Source organism: Dromiciops gliroides, chromosome 6, assembly GCF_019393635.1.
Source record: "Dromiciops gliroides isolate mDroGli1 chromosome 6, mDroGli1.pri, whole genome shotgun sequence".
In the NCBI taxonomy this organism is placed as follows: Eukaryota; Metazoa; Chordata; class Mammalia; order Microbiotheria; family Microbiotheriidae; genus Dromiciops; species Dromiciops gliroides.
The window spans coordinates 225,809,393-225,823,038 of NC_057866.1; positions in this window are offsets into that span (position 1 = coordinate 225,809,393).

Genomic DNA, 13,646 nt, shown 5'->3' on the forward strand with positions numbered 1-13,646 from the left:
CCAATCTGATAGGTATGCGTTGGTACCTCAGAGTTGTTTAATTTGCATTTTCCTGATTAATAGCAATCTAGAGCATTTTTTTCTTATGACTATAGATGGTTTTGATTTCTTTGTTTGAAAACTGCTTGTTCTTTGATCATTTATCAATTGGTGAATGACTCGCTTTCTTGTAAATTTGACTCAATTTTCTGAGAAATTAGGCCTTTATTAGAGATACTTATTGCAAAAAAATTTCCCCAGCTTTCTGCTTTACTTCTAATTTTATTTCCATTGGTTTTGTCTGTGCAAAACCTTTTTAATTTTATATAATTAAATTATCTCTTTTATATTTTGTAATGCTCTCTATAGCTTCCTTGATCTTAAATGCTTTCTTTATATATAGATCTGACAGATAAACAATTTCAGGTTCTCCTAATTCACTCATGGTGTCAGCCTTTATTTGTAAATCATGTACTTGTTTTGAACTTATCTTGGTACAAAGTGTGACATGTTAGTCTATACCTAGTTCCTGCCATACTTTTTTCTAGTTTTCCCAATAGTTTTTGTCAAATTAGTTTTTATCCCAAAAACTTGGTTCTTGGAGTTTATCATATACTAGATTACTATAGTAAATAATTTATTCCACTGATCCACCACTCTATATATTAGCCAGTGCCAGATTGTTTTGATAATTACAGCTTAATAATAAATACAGTTTGAGATCTAGTATGACTGGACTACCTTCCTGCCCATTTTAATTGATTCCCTTGATATCCTTGACCTTTTCTTTTTCCAGATGAATTTTATTATTTTTTCATGATCTATAAAATTATTTTTTGTTGTTTGATTGGTATGGCACTAAATAAATTAATTGATTTAGGCAGAATTGTCATTTGTATTATATTGGCTCAGCCTACCCATGAGCAATTAACATTTTTCCAATAGTTTAGATCTAACTACATCTCTTTATTTACTGACTCCTTCCCTTCTCTCTACAAACATGCTCAGGTTTCCCATACGCTTTAAAAAAAAAAAAACTTTCACTTTTAAGAAGTAATTCTTTTTCTAGTACAATATTAAATAATAGGGGTGATAATGGACATCCCTGTTTCACCCCTGATCTTATTGGGAAGGCCTCTAATTTATCTCCATTGCATATAATGCTTGCTGATGGTTTTACGTAGATACTGTTTATTATTTTAAGGAAAGCTCCACCTATTCCTAAGCTCTCTAGTGTTTTTATTAGGAATGGGTGCTGTATTTTGTCAAAAGCTTTCTCTGCATCTGTTGAGATAATCATATGATTGTGGTTAGTTTTCTTATTGATGTGGTTGATTATGTTAATAGTTTTCCTAATGTTGAACCAGCCCTGCATTCCTGGTGTAAATCCCACCTGGTCATAGTGTATTATCCTGGTGATCACTTGCTGTAATCTCCTTGCTAATATCATATTTAAGATTTTAGCATCAATATTCATTAGGGAAATTGGTCTATAATTTTCTTTCTCTGTTTTTGCTTTGCCTGGTTTTGGTATCACCACCATATTTGTATCATAAAACGAATTTGGTAGAACTCCTTCTTCACCTATTTTCCCAAATAATTTGTATAATATTGGAATTAATTGTTCTTTAAATGTTTGGTAAAATTCACCTGTAAACCCATCTGGCCCTGAGGATTTATTCTTAGGGAGTTTATTAATGGCTTGTTCAATTTCTTTTTCTAATATGGGTTTATTTAAGGATTTTATTTCCTCTTCAGTTAACCTGGGCAGTTTGTATTTTTGTAAATATTCATCTATTTCATTTAGATTGTCAAATTTATTGGCATACAGTTGGGCAAAATAATTTCTAATTATTGATTTAATTTCCACTTCATTGGTGGCAATATCACCCTTTTCATTTTTGATACTGGTAATTTGGTTTTCTTCTTCCTTTTCTTAAATCAAATTAACCAATATTTTTTCTATTTTTTTGGTTTTTTCATAAAACCAGCTCTTAGTTTTATTGATTAATTCTATAGTTTTCTTGCTTTCAATCTTATTAATTTCTCCTTTAATTTTCAGGATTTCCAGTTTAGTATCTAATTGGGGATTTCTAATTTGTTCTTTTTCTAGCTTTTTAAGTTGCATGCCCAATTCATTAATCTCCTCTTTCTCTTTTTTATTCATTTAAGCATTTAGAGCTATCAATTTTCCCCTGAGCACTGCTTTGGCTGCATCCCATAGATTTTGGTGTGTTGTCGCATTACTGTCATTGTCTTGGATATAGTTATTGATTGTTTCTATGATTTGTTGTTTGACCCATTCATTCTTTAGAATGAAATTATTTAGTTTCCAATTGATTTTCATTCTACTTTTTCATGGCTCTTTCTTACATTTAATTTTTATTGCATCATGATCTGAGAAGGATGCATTTACTATTTCTGCCTTTCTACATTTGACTATGATGTTAGTTTTAGCAATCAGAGAAGAAAAAGGAATTAAAGGAATCAGAATAGGCAAGGAGGAAACAAAACTATCACTCTTTGCAGATGATATGATGGTATACTTAAAGAATCCTAGAGAATCAACTCAAAAATTACTTGAAACAATTAACAACTTTAGCAAAGTAGCAGGATATAAAATAAATCCACATAAATCATCAGCATTTCTATACATGACCAACAAAGTCCAGCAGCAAGAGATATAAAGAGAAATTCCATTTAAAGTAACGGTAGATAATATAAAATACTTGGGAGTCTATTTGCCAAGACAAACCCAGGAACTCTATGAACACAATTACCAAACACTCTTCACACAAATCAAATCAGATCTAAATAATTAGAAAGATATCAATTGCTCATGGATAGACAGAGCTAACATAGTAAAAATGACAATACTGCATAAATTTATTTATTCAGTGCCATGCCAATAAGACTACCTAAAAATTCTTTTATAGAGCTAGAAAAAATAATAACAAAATTCATCTGGAAAAACAAAAAATCAAGAATATCCAGGGAAATAATGAAAAAAAAAATCACAGGAAGGTGGGTTATCAGTACCAAACCTGGAGCTTTACTATAAAGCAGCAGTCATCAAAACTATCTGGTACTGGCTAAGAAATAGAGTGGAGGATCAATGGAATAGGCTAAGCCCAGGAAACACAGTAGTAAATGACACTAGTAATGTAGTGTTTGATAAACCCAAAGACTCCAGCTTCTGGGAAAGGAACTCAGTCTTTGACAAAAACTGCTGGGAAAACTGGAAGATAGTATGGCAGAAATTAGGCATGGACCAACATCTTACACCTTATAGTGAAACAAGGTCAAAATGGATACATGATTTAGACATAAGAGGTGATACCATAGGTAAATTAGGAGAAAAAGGAATAGTCTACCTATCAGATCTTTGGAAAGGAAAACAGTTTATGACCAAACAAGAGATAGAGTATATTATAAAATGCAAAATGGATGATTTTGATTACATTAAATTAAAAAGGTTTTGTACAAACAGAAGCAATGCAGCCAAAATTAGAAGGGAGGCAGAAAGCTGGGAAACAATTTTTATGGCCAGTGCTTCTGATAAAGGCTTCATTTCTAAAATATATAGGGAACTAAATCAAATTTATAAGAATCCAAGTCATTCCCCAGTTGAGGAATGGTCAAAGGATATGAACAGGCAGTTTTCTGATGAAGAAATCAAAGCTATCTATTCCCATATGAAAAAATGCTCTAAGTCACTAATGATTAGAGAGCTGCAAATTAAAACAACTCTGGGGTACCACCTGACACCTATCAGATTGGCTAAAATGACAAAAAAGGAAAATAATAAATGTTGGAGAAGCTGTGGAAAAATTGGAACACTAATGCATTGTTGGTGGAACTGTGAACTGATCTAATCATTCTGGAGAGCAATTTGGAATTATGCCCAAAGGGCTATAAAGCTGTGCATACCCTTTGACCCAGCAATACCACTTTTGGGTCTTTTTCCCAAAGAGATCATGGAATGGGGAAAAGGACCCACATGTACAAAAGTATTTATAGCTGCTCTTTATGTGGTACCAAGAAATTGGAAGTTGAGGGGATGCCCATCAACTGGGGAATGGCTGGACAAATTGTGATATATGAACGTAATGGAATACTATTGTGCTGTAAGAAACAGTGAGCAGGAGGAGTTCAGAGAAACCTGGAGGGTCTTGCGTGGGCTGATGATGAGCGAGATGAGCAGAACCAGAAGAACATTGTACACAGTATCATCAACATTGTGTGCTGGTCTACTGTGATGGACTATATTCTTCTCACCAATGCAATGGTACAGAAGGGTTCCAGGGAACTCATGATAGAAGAGGATCTCCAAATCCAGGGGGGAAAAAAAGAACTGTGGAGTATAGATGCTGAATGAACCATACTATTTCTTTTGTTTTTGGTGCTGTTGTTTTTCTATTTTGAGATTTTTCCTCATTGCTCTGATTTTTCTCTTATAAAATGACTAATGCAGAAATATGTTTAATGTTATTTTATATATATATATAACCTATATCACATTACCTGTTGTCTAAGGGAGGGGGCAAGGAGGGGAGAGAGGGAGAAAAATCTGAAATTGGAAAGCTTGTATAAACAAAAGTTGAGAACTATCTTTACATGTAATGGGAAAAAATAAATAAATAAAGTACTTTATTAAAAAAAAAAAGAAGTAATGATTTTAGGGGCAGCTAGGTGGTGCAGTGAATAGAGCACTGGCCCTGGAGTCAGGAGGACCTGAGTTCAAATCCAGCCTCAGACACTTAACACTTATTGGCTGTGTGACCCTGGGCAAGTCACTTAACCCCAATTGCCTCACCCAAAAAAAAAAAAAGAAGTAATGATTTTCAAGGACCTAGAAAAGCATGGGAAGGCTTATACAAATGTTTGCCAAGGAAAATAGAACCAGGAAAACAACATTCACCATATCTACAACTGTATAATCAAAAAGCTTAGTAGCTTAAAACTGCACTAAAAGTTTTGGAACAGCACTTTTTATGATAGCAATGGCTAAACAAATTGTGATCCATGACTGTAATGGAACATTACTTTAAGAAATCAGAGAGTAGGGGCAGCTAGATGGCGCAGTGGATAGAGCACTGGCCCTGGAGTCAGGAGTACCTGAGTTCAAATCCAGCCTCAGACACTTAACACTTACTAGCTGTGTGACCCTGGGCAAGTCACTTAACCCCAATTGCCTCACTGAAAAAAAAAAAAAAAGAAATCAGAGAGTAAAATGAGGAACAAGAGAGTAAGGAGAAAAGATAAGGTGACAGCAATAGGCTGAAAAGAGAAGCTGAGAGGAGGAGAGGAAAAATCAGAAGCCAGGAGTTTAATTAGGATACTGTTAGAATAACATAGGTGAGAAGCAAGTAGGCAAAGCAAATATTACTAGTGGCATTGGACAGATGAGAAACTACTCAGAAGTCAAGAGAAGTTGAGGGCTTTGCTAACATAGAACAGTTAAGAAAATGATTGAGATAAGATTAGAACTCAGTTCTTCCAGCACTGCCAGTTCTCTTTCCATTACACCATACTGCTGCAGATCCTTACCAGTTAGTAAGAGTGACATTCTCCAGTGTTTGAAAAACTGGTCTTTTTAGTTCTGTAAGGACTAGGGTGTATAGAAGCATGTAAGATAATACTAAATATTTCTGAAATTAAAAAGATAAGAGGTCAGGTTCCGGAAACATCTCATAAATATGCAAAAAATGTTGGGACATCATGATATCAAGGAGATAATAGAAAAGCTACTATAGAAGGTCTGATTAAGTAGGTCACTTTGGGCCCTCATGTTGTGGCCTACCAGGAGCCACCATATATAGGAGGAACAATGATTCTGAACAAGCTTGCTGGAGTGTATTCTCTCACAGACAAGAAAGTTCATTCTCTTTGATGAGAAGGAGCTAAAAGTCTGTTGGAGAAACTCACCCATGGCTTCTTAACTTCTTCACAGTAAAGCATGTCTCCTCCCTGAGCCTCCTCCCTGACCCAAAAATATACTGAAGACTATCAGTAAAAGAAACCAGTTAAACCACTCAGCATATATATTGGACGAGAAATTCTGGATCTGTTTACCTAAATCTGTGAAACAGATGGCAGGAGGTCTTTTGTAACCTATGCGTGCTACCTACTTATTTCCTTTTTTGAAGGCAACTCCTCATCTCCTCTCTCCTCACTTCTCTCTTCTATTTACCTCACCCTTTTCTGCTCTTCTCAGCTCTCCTCACCCCTCCTCTCAACTCTTTTGATTTCTCCTCACTTCTCTCCTTGCTTCAGCAATGCTCTTCTTACTTTGTCTATTCCCCTTTCCACCTTCTTCTCCTCCCCTTTCTTCTCTTTATATCTCTCTTTACTTCTCTCCTCACCTCTCATTACCTCTTCCCTTATTACTCATCTTCCTTGATTCCTCTTTCCTCGTCTCTCTTCAACCTTCTTCACTTCTCTTTACTTCTCCTCTCTCATTTGAAGAATAATAGGCTAAAGGCTCTATCATTAAGAGAAATTCAAAAATTCTGTACTTTAATAGACTGTAGAATGTCTCCTAGACACCAGATTTGAAGTCACAGAATTAAAGAATCACTGAATGTTAGAGCTGGAAAGGAATTTAGAGATAATCTAGTCTAACTACCTCACTCTACAGATAAGGAAACTGAAACCCAGAGACATGAAATAACTTGATAGCACTTAGTGGTCTTCTGAGAGGTGGGAGTCCAGTGCACTCCCCAGTATATGATACTACTCCTTAAGCAGCATATCATCAATGGCATAAATAATAATGATACTTTTATTACTAAATAAAATCCCAATTAGACTTTGTTTTGTTGTTTCTGTTCAAGAACAAGTAATTTATCTCCAATATTTGGTACCTCTTCATCATGGGGGGCAACTAGGTGGCACAGTGGACAGAGTGCTGGGCCTGGAGCTAGGAAAGTGCATCTTCATGAATTCAAATCTGGCCTCAGATGCCTACTAGCTGTGTGACCCTGGGCAAACTCTGTTTGCCTCGGTTTCCTCATCTATAAAATGAATTGGAGAAGGGAATGGCAAACCACTCTACTATCTTTGCTGAAAAAAACCCCAAATGAGATCACAAAGAGTCAGACATGGCTAAAATGATTGAAAAACAATTTGGTCATGACATCTTTGGGAACAGATCTTCACTATTAGCACCTATTTAGTCTTGACTTTAAAAACTTATAAAATATCCTTTTTCTAAGAAATATTTCACAATTATCTTTCTTGTGATTCTTTCATGATATTTAACCCAAAGTTCTCCAGCATGAATGCTCTCCTAGAGAGAGAGCCCTCCTAGCCTTACATACACATACACACACACACACACACACACACCACACACACCACACACACACACTACACACATACATAATATAATATAAGAGAGCGAGAGAGAGAGATGTATGTGCATAGATCTGAATGGGGAAATACACATTAATATACATGGCTCTGTGGTAAAAATTATTTGCGGTAAAAAATTACTGGAGTTTTAGCTGATTCATTTGGGAGGGGCCACACCTGGCCCACCTTGAAGTTATGTATGCTACTGAGGTCCAAAGGAGAACTCTTCAGAGGCAGTTTTGAAGGACTTCCCCTTTTGGGGGAGGGAGATTGAACGTTCTCTGCGGGGAGGAGAGGCTCTTCCAGAACGCTTTTGCACTCACCCGCTAGCTCCTTGGGCTTCTCGGTGATGCAAGAAAGCTATCAGACTTTCCAGGTATGATGAGTTAAGAGAATTTATCTGTATTTCTTTTTCCTATTTCCTTATCTTTGATTTTTATTAATTTCACCTTTGTTGTTTAATTAATTCCCAAGTAATAAAATCTGATCCTTTTGTGGAAAAGAAGCTGTAAGGCTCCTTTCTTATTGGCCTCGGAGAAATATCTAAAAGGGCAGTTCAGAGGGGAGGGAGCTTTGAACCTAAAGATCCCTCATTATTTCCAGGACCCCAATATTTCGGTGAGTCACCCAATTAACGCTCCATATATTAAATTTTAGCCTCCACAGCTCATAAGTTTTAGACCCACAAAGGATCTCCAAGGTTACTTAGTCCATCCCCATCATTTGAGAGATGAGAAAACTTTGGCCAAGAGTAAGAATAACTTGCCCAAAGTCACACAGGTGGTATTATAAGTAAGAGAGCTGGAAATCAAGCCCAGGTCCCCAACTCCAAATGCTGTGCTCTTCCATCTGCCCCAAATGGTTTCCTGTGGCACTCCAAATATCCTCTCATTAAATGAACAGGACCTGAGGGTAGGGAGGTTTTCATCAGAGTTGGTAAATTGTGAATCAAATGAAAAAAACCCTTGAATAAATTAAGAAGTATAGTCTCATAGCCTCTTTGGAAACAATATTTACTTTTAAATTATATACAAATAAGTGATATTGGCATTTGAATTTATAATTTTATAATAAATTAGGCAATAGAGTCTTTATTATATTAAGAAGAATGGAGGCAAAATGAAAAGTGTTGTGTCAGTTTCTCTGATAAAGGCCTCATTTCTCAAATATATAGAAAACTACCAAATTTGTAAAAATACAAGTCATTCACCAATTGATAGACAACAAGAGGCAGTTTTCTGATGAAGGAATCAGTTATCTATAGTTGCATGAAAAAATGCTCTAAATCATTATTGATCAGAGAAATGCATATTAAAACAACCTCGCACCTATCAGAGACAAAAAAGGAAAATGTTGGATATTGGGGGCAATGTGGAAAAACTGGGATACTAATGCACTGTTTATGAAGTTGTGTACTAATTCAGCCATTCTGTAGAGCAATTTTTAACTATGCCTAAAGGACAATAAAATGATGCATCAATGCCACTGCTAGGTCTATATCCCAAAGGCATAAAAAAAAGGGGGGGAAAGGACCTATTTGTACAAAAATATTTATAGCAGTTCTTTTTATGTTGGCTAAGAATTGGATATCAAAGGGATGCTAATCAATTGGGGAATGGCTAAACAACTTGTGGTATATTATTGTGCTATAAGAAATGGATGATTTCAAAAAAATCTGGAAAGACTTAAATGAACTGATGCATTTTGAAGTGAATAGAACCAGGAGAATGTTGTACATAACAACTAATATTGTTCAATAAAGAAATATTAATTACTCAACTAATCTCAGCAATACAATGATCTAAGACAACCCTAAAGGACTAGTGATGAAGCATACTATCTACCTCCAGAGGGGGAAAAAACCTGATATTGATTGTATAAGGGCCAAAATTGGATATACTGAGAGCTAATGGGGTGACTTGCCTAGATATTGGGGTCCTGGAAATATGAGGGACCCTTTTTTAAGGTTTAATCTCCACTCTGAATTATTCCCTTTAGATATTTCTCCCAGGTCAATAAGAAAGGAGCCTCTAAGCTTTAGTTCACAAAAGGATCAGATTTTATTACTAGGGAATTAATTAAACAACAAAAGGGAAACTAATAAAAATCAAAGATAAGGAAATAGGAAAATAGAAATACAGAGAAATACTCTAAACTTAACCTATTCACTCCCAGACAGTTCCCAATTAAGCTAGTTCAAAGGAATTTAGGGTTTTCCATAATTAAACTCACTAATCCCAGGGTCAGTATGCAGTTTTCAGCACCACGCTGAAACAGTAATTCCCAGACAGCTAACACACTGCCGCCACGCCAAGTGCTGGAAAAGAGGTGAGCCCTGGAATATGCCCCACCTACCAGAAGCCCCCTCGCCTTCCGGAAGCCCCCTAGCTCCCTTCAGTGAGCATTCAATCTCTCCTCCCCCAAAAGGGGAGGTCCTTCTCAGTAGCATACATAATCTCAGGGTGGGCCAGGTGTAGCCCCTCCTAAATGATTCAGCTAAAACTTCCGATATTAATCTTTACCACAAATAATTTTTACCACAATTGAACACAGGCTGAAGCATGCTATTTTTCACTTTCTTTTTTTTCTTTTATTTGAGTCTTCTTATACAAAATGAGTAATATGGAAGCATTTTACATAATTGCACATGTACAACCCATATCTGATTGCTGACTGCCTCAGGGAGGGGGGAGGGGAACAAGGGAAGAAGAGATAGAATTTGCAACTCAAAACTTTAAATAAATGTTTTAAAATGGGGGAGTTTTGTGTCATTATTTGAAAATGATTATTTTCATAATGTTTATTACCAGTCATTTAAAATAATAATAGTATGATTTAGAAAAGGCAGCAGCATTTAAAAGAAAAAGAGACATTCCGGGGCGGCTAGGTGGCGCAGTGGATAAAGCACCGGCCCTGGAGTCAGGAGTACCTGAGTTCAAATCTGGCCTCAAACACTTAACACTTACTAGCTGTGTGACCCTGGGCAAGTCACTTAACCCCAATTGCCTCACAAAAAAACAAAAAAAAAGAGACATTCCCCTCATATATCCCAGCAACAGTGAATGCATAGTTTTCTTGCTTTTCTCACATTTTGTAATGTACTCAAATCCTCAGCTATTTGGGCTTCAGCAGTCCCACCCTCCCTTCCACTCTACCTTGTGTCATTTGTTCAGGTGCCATATAATCATTGTCACATTTATTGCAGGATTTTCTAGACAGACAGGGTTCCCCTAGAACAAATCAGCCTCTTAAATAAGTAACATAAGAAAGGTTGTTTGTTGATCGTGGCCTCAACTCATGATTCCTTAAAGTTAAACTAGGGCAGCTAGGTGGCGAAGTGGATAGAGCACCGGCCCTGGAGTCAAGAGGTACCTGAGTTCAAAGCCGGCCTCAGACACTTAAACACTTACTAGCTGTGCGTGACCTGGGCAAGTCACTTAACACCTAATTGCCTCACTAAAATAAATAAATAAATAAAGTTAAACTAACCACTTCATCCAACTAGCATATCATTGCTTCTCAATCTCTCTAATATTTTTGTTGTTTCTTGCGTTCTCTTTCACAGGGATTTTTTTCATTCCTCCACTCTGCCTCCCACTCCAGTTAGAAGACATAGGTTCTAGTCTGTTTTTTCTACCTTACTAAGGAAGAGAGCCTTACTATTGCAGCTTGGTACAATGTACAGAAAGCTGGATTTGGAGTCAGAGGAACTAGCTCTTTCCAATTGCTACCTCTGTAATACTGGACAAATAAGTCATTTACCCCTCTCTGAATCTTCATTTCCTTATTATAAAAATAGGGACTTTGGGGGCAGATAGGTGGTGCAGGTGGATAAAGCACCAGCCCTGGATTCAGGAGTACCTGAGCTCAAAATCCGGCCTCAGACACTTGACACTATCTGTGTGACCCTGGGGAAGTCACTTAACCATCATTGCCCCCTGCAAAAAAAAAAAAAAAACAAAAACCAAAAACAGAAATATAAAATAGGGGCCCCCACTTTGAATTAAAATAAGAAAATTCCACAACAACCTTACAAGTTATAAAGTACTTTGTAAACCAGAAAGCCCTATGTAAATGGTGAGCTACTATTAACTTTTATTATTACTAAATACAAAAATACTAAAACTACCATAGACTGTCTTTGGCTGCTTTCTCTTTCCAAAGGTATTTTTTCTACTTCTCCCCCCTTCATTTTTTCATCTGGACTCTCTTTCTAGGTCATATGAGAAGTATGTATGGTCAACTCTGACAAGACCAGCACATTCCCCATCATATTCAGCGCATTTAGGGTTTTGGGGGAATTTTTGTTTTTTTTTAAAAAAGACCAATTTATTTAACTTTCATTTTTTTTTTTCTTTGTGGGGCAATGAGGGTTAAGTGACTTACCCAAGGTCATACAGTTAAGTAAGTGTCCAAGTGTCTGAGGCCAGATTTGAACTCAGGTCCTCCTGAATCCTGGGCCAGTGCTTTATCCACTATGCCACCTAGCCCCCTCCAGCAGCATTTAGTTGAGGAGAGTTCTCAGGAAAGTGATTTGCTTTCATGTATGTGACATCAGACGATGATATATTTTGTGAATATAAGACAGTGACATATATTCAAATAGAATGTCAAAGGGGAAGTGCTAGTGGAACTATTGACATTTTAAGGAATAAAGTTTTCAGAGGGTCATTTTAGAATTGGAAAGGATATCAAAGGTCTTATACCTTCTAGCTTCTCACCAAATTGTACCAATTGGCATTGCTTGCATCCATTCTTTTTAAAAAATAATAGGGCACTAACATTTACATGGTTTTCTAAGGATTATAAAGCACTTTACAAATATTATCTCATTTGATCCCTCACAATAACTCTGGGAGGAAGGTGCTATTGTTATCCCCAAAGTGAGGCACACAAAGGTAAATTACTTTCCCAGGGTCCCCACATCTAGTAAATGTCTGAAGCTGTATTTGAACTCAGGATCCTTCCCTGACTCTAGGCCTGGCACAATCTACTGTGACAGCTAGTACTCTGGCTAATTGTAATGACCTAGAGGCTTGTCCTTTGATAAAAGGAAGAAAATAAACCTTCTTCCCATCTTTGTAGAGAAAGGATACTCCCAAGTATAAAATATTCATGTATGCTGTCAGAATTAATCAATGTGTTTATTAGGTGTTTTTTTCCTTTCTATTTTTAGGTAATTTTATTGATACATTCACTTCCCATCATATCCATTTTTTATTTTATTTTATTTTTTGGTGGGGCAAAGTGGGTTTAAATGACTTGCCCAGGATCACACAGCTAGTAAGTGTCAAGTGTCTGAGGCTGGATTTGAACTCAGGTCTTCCTGAGTCCAAGGCCAGTGCTTTATCCACTGTACCACCCAGCTATGTCCCTCCTCTCTCCTCTACTGAGTAAGCCATTCTTTACTTGGGGGAGCAGGAAAAGGTTTGGGTATCGTAAACTCAATAGATCTTTTTCTTTTCTTTTTTTTTTGGGGGGGGGCGGTGGGAGGTTGGTGGGCAATGAGGATTAAGTGACTTGTCCAGGTTCACACAGCTAGTAAGTAGCAAGTGTCTGAGGTTGGATTTGAATTCCAGTCCTCCTGAATCCAGGGCCAGTGCTTTATCCACTACACCACCTAGCTGCCCCCAAAGGCAGCAATATTTTAAAAAGAAACATTGGACCTAAAGGCAAAGAAGAACTTGGGTTTAAGTATCTACACTGCCAAAGCATGTTTAGAGTATGACCTTGGGCAAATCACTTGATCTCTCTGAGCCTCAGTTTCTTCATCTTTAAAATGGGGACAATAATAATACTGAGAGGACCTATTTCATAGTGCTGTTGTGAGGATAATAATGAGGGCAATAGCTACATGAGTAGTCTGCCTAAAGCAGGAGCATATGTGGAAAACACATTGAATTAGAATCCTCTTTATTTATTTAATCCAACACTCTATTATTATGCACTCAGTGTAGAATCTTCCATTCCTTTTTTTTTAAATTGTAACAAACTAGAAAAATAAAATAAATGTTGAGTGTTGGATTAAATAAATAAAGAGAATTCTGAATTGATGTGTTTTCCATTTTACAGATGCAGAAGGATTATAAAGACCCTATGCTCCTTACTTTAGGCAGACTACTCATGTAGCTATTGCCCTCATTATTATCTTCATAGCAACTATGGACTTTATGCAATTTGGACAAGAATGGATTCAACAGATTAAAGCATGGAGCTTGACAGAAACACTGACTTCACTGAATAATTTGCATCTTCTTCAATCAATTAAAAGTATTAAATGCTTACTCTATGCCAGGAATTGTGCCCTAGGC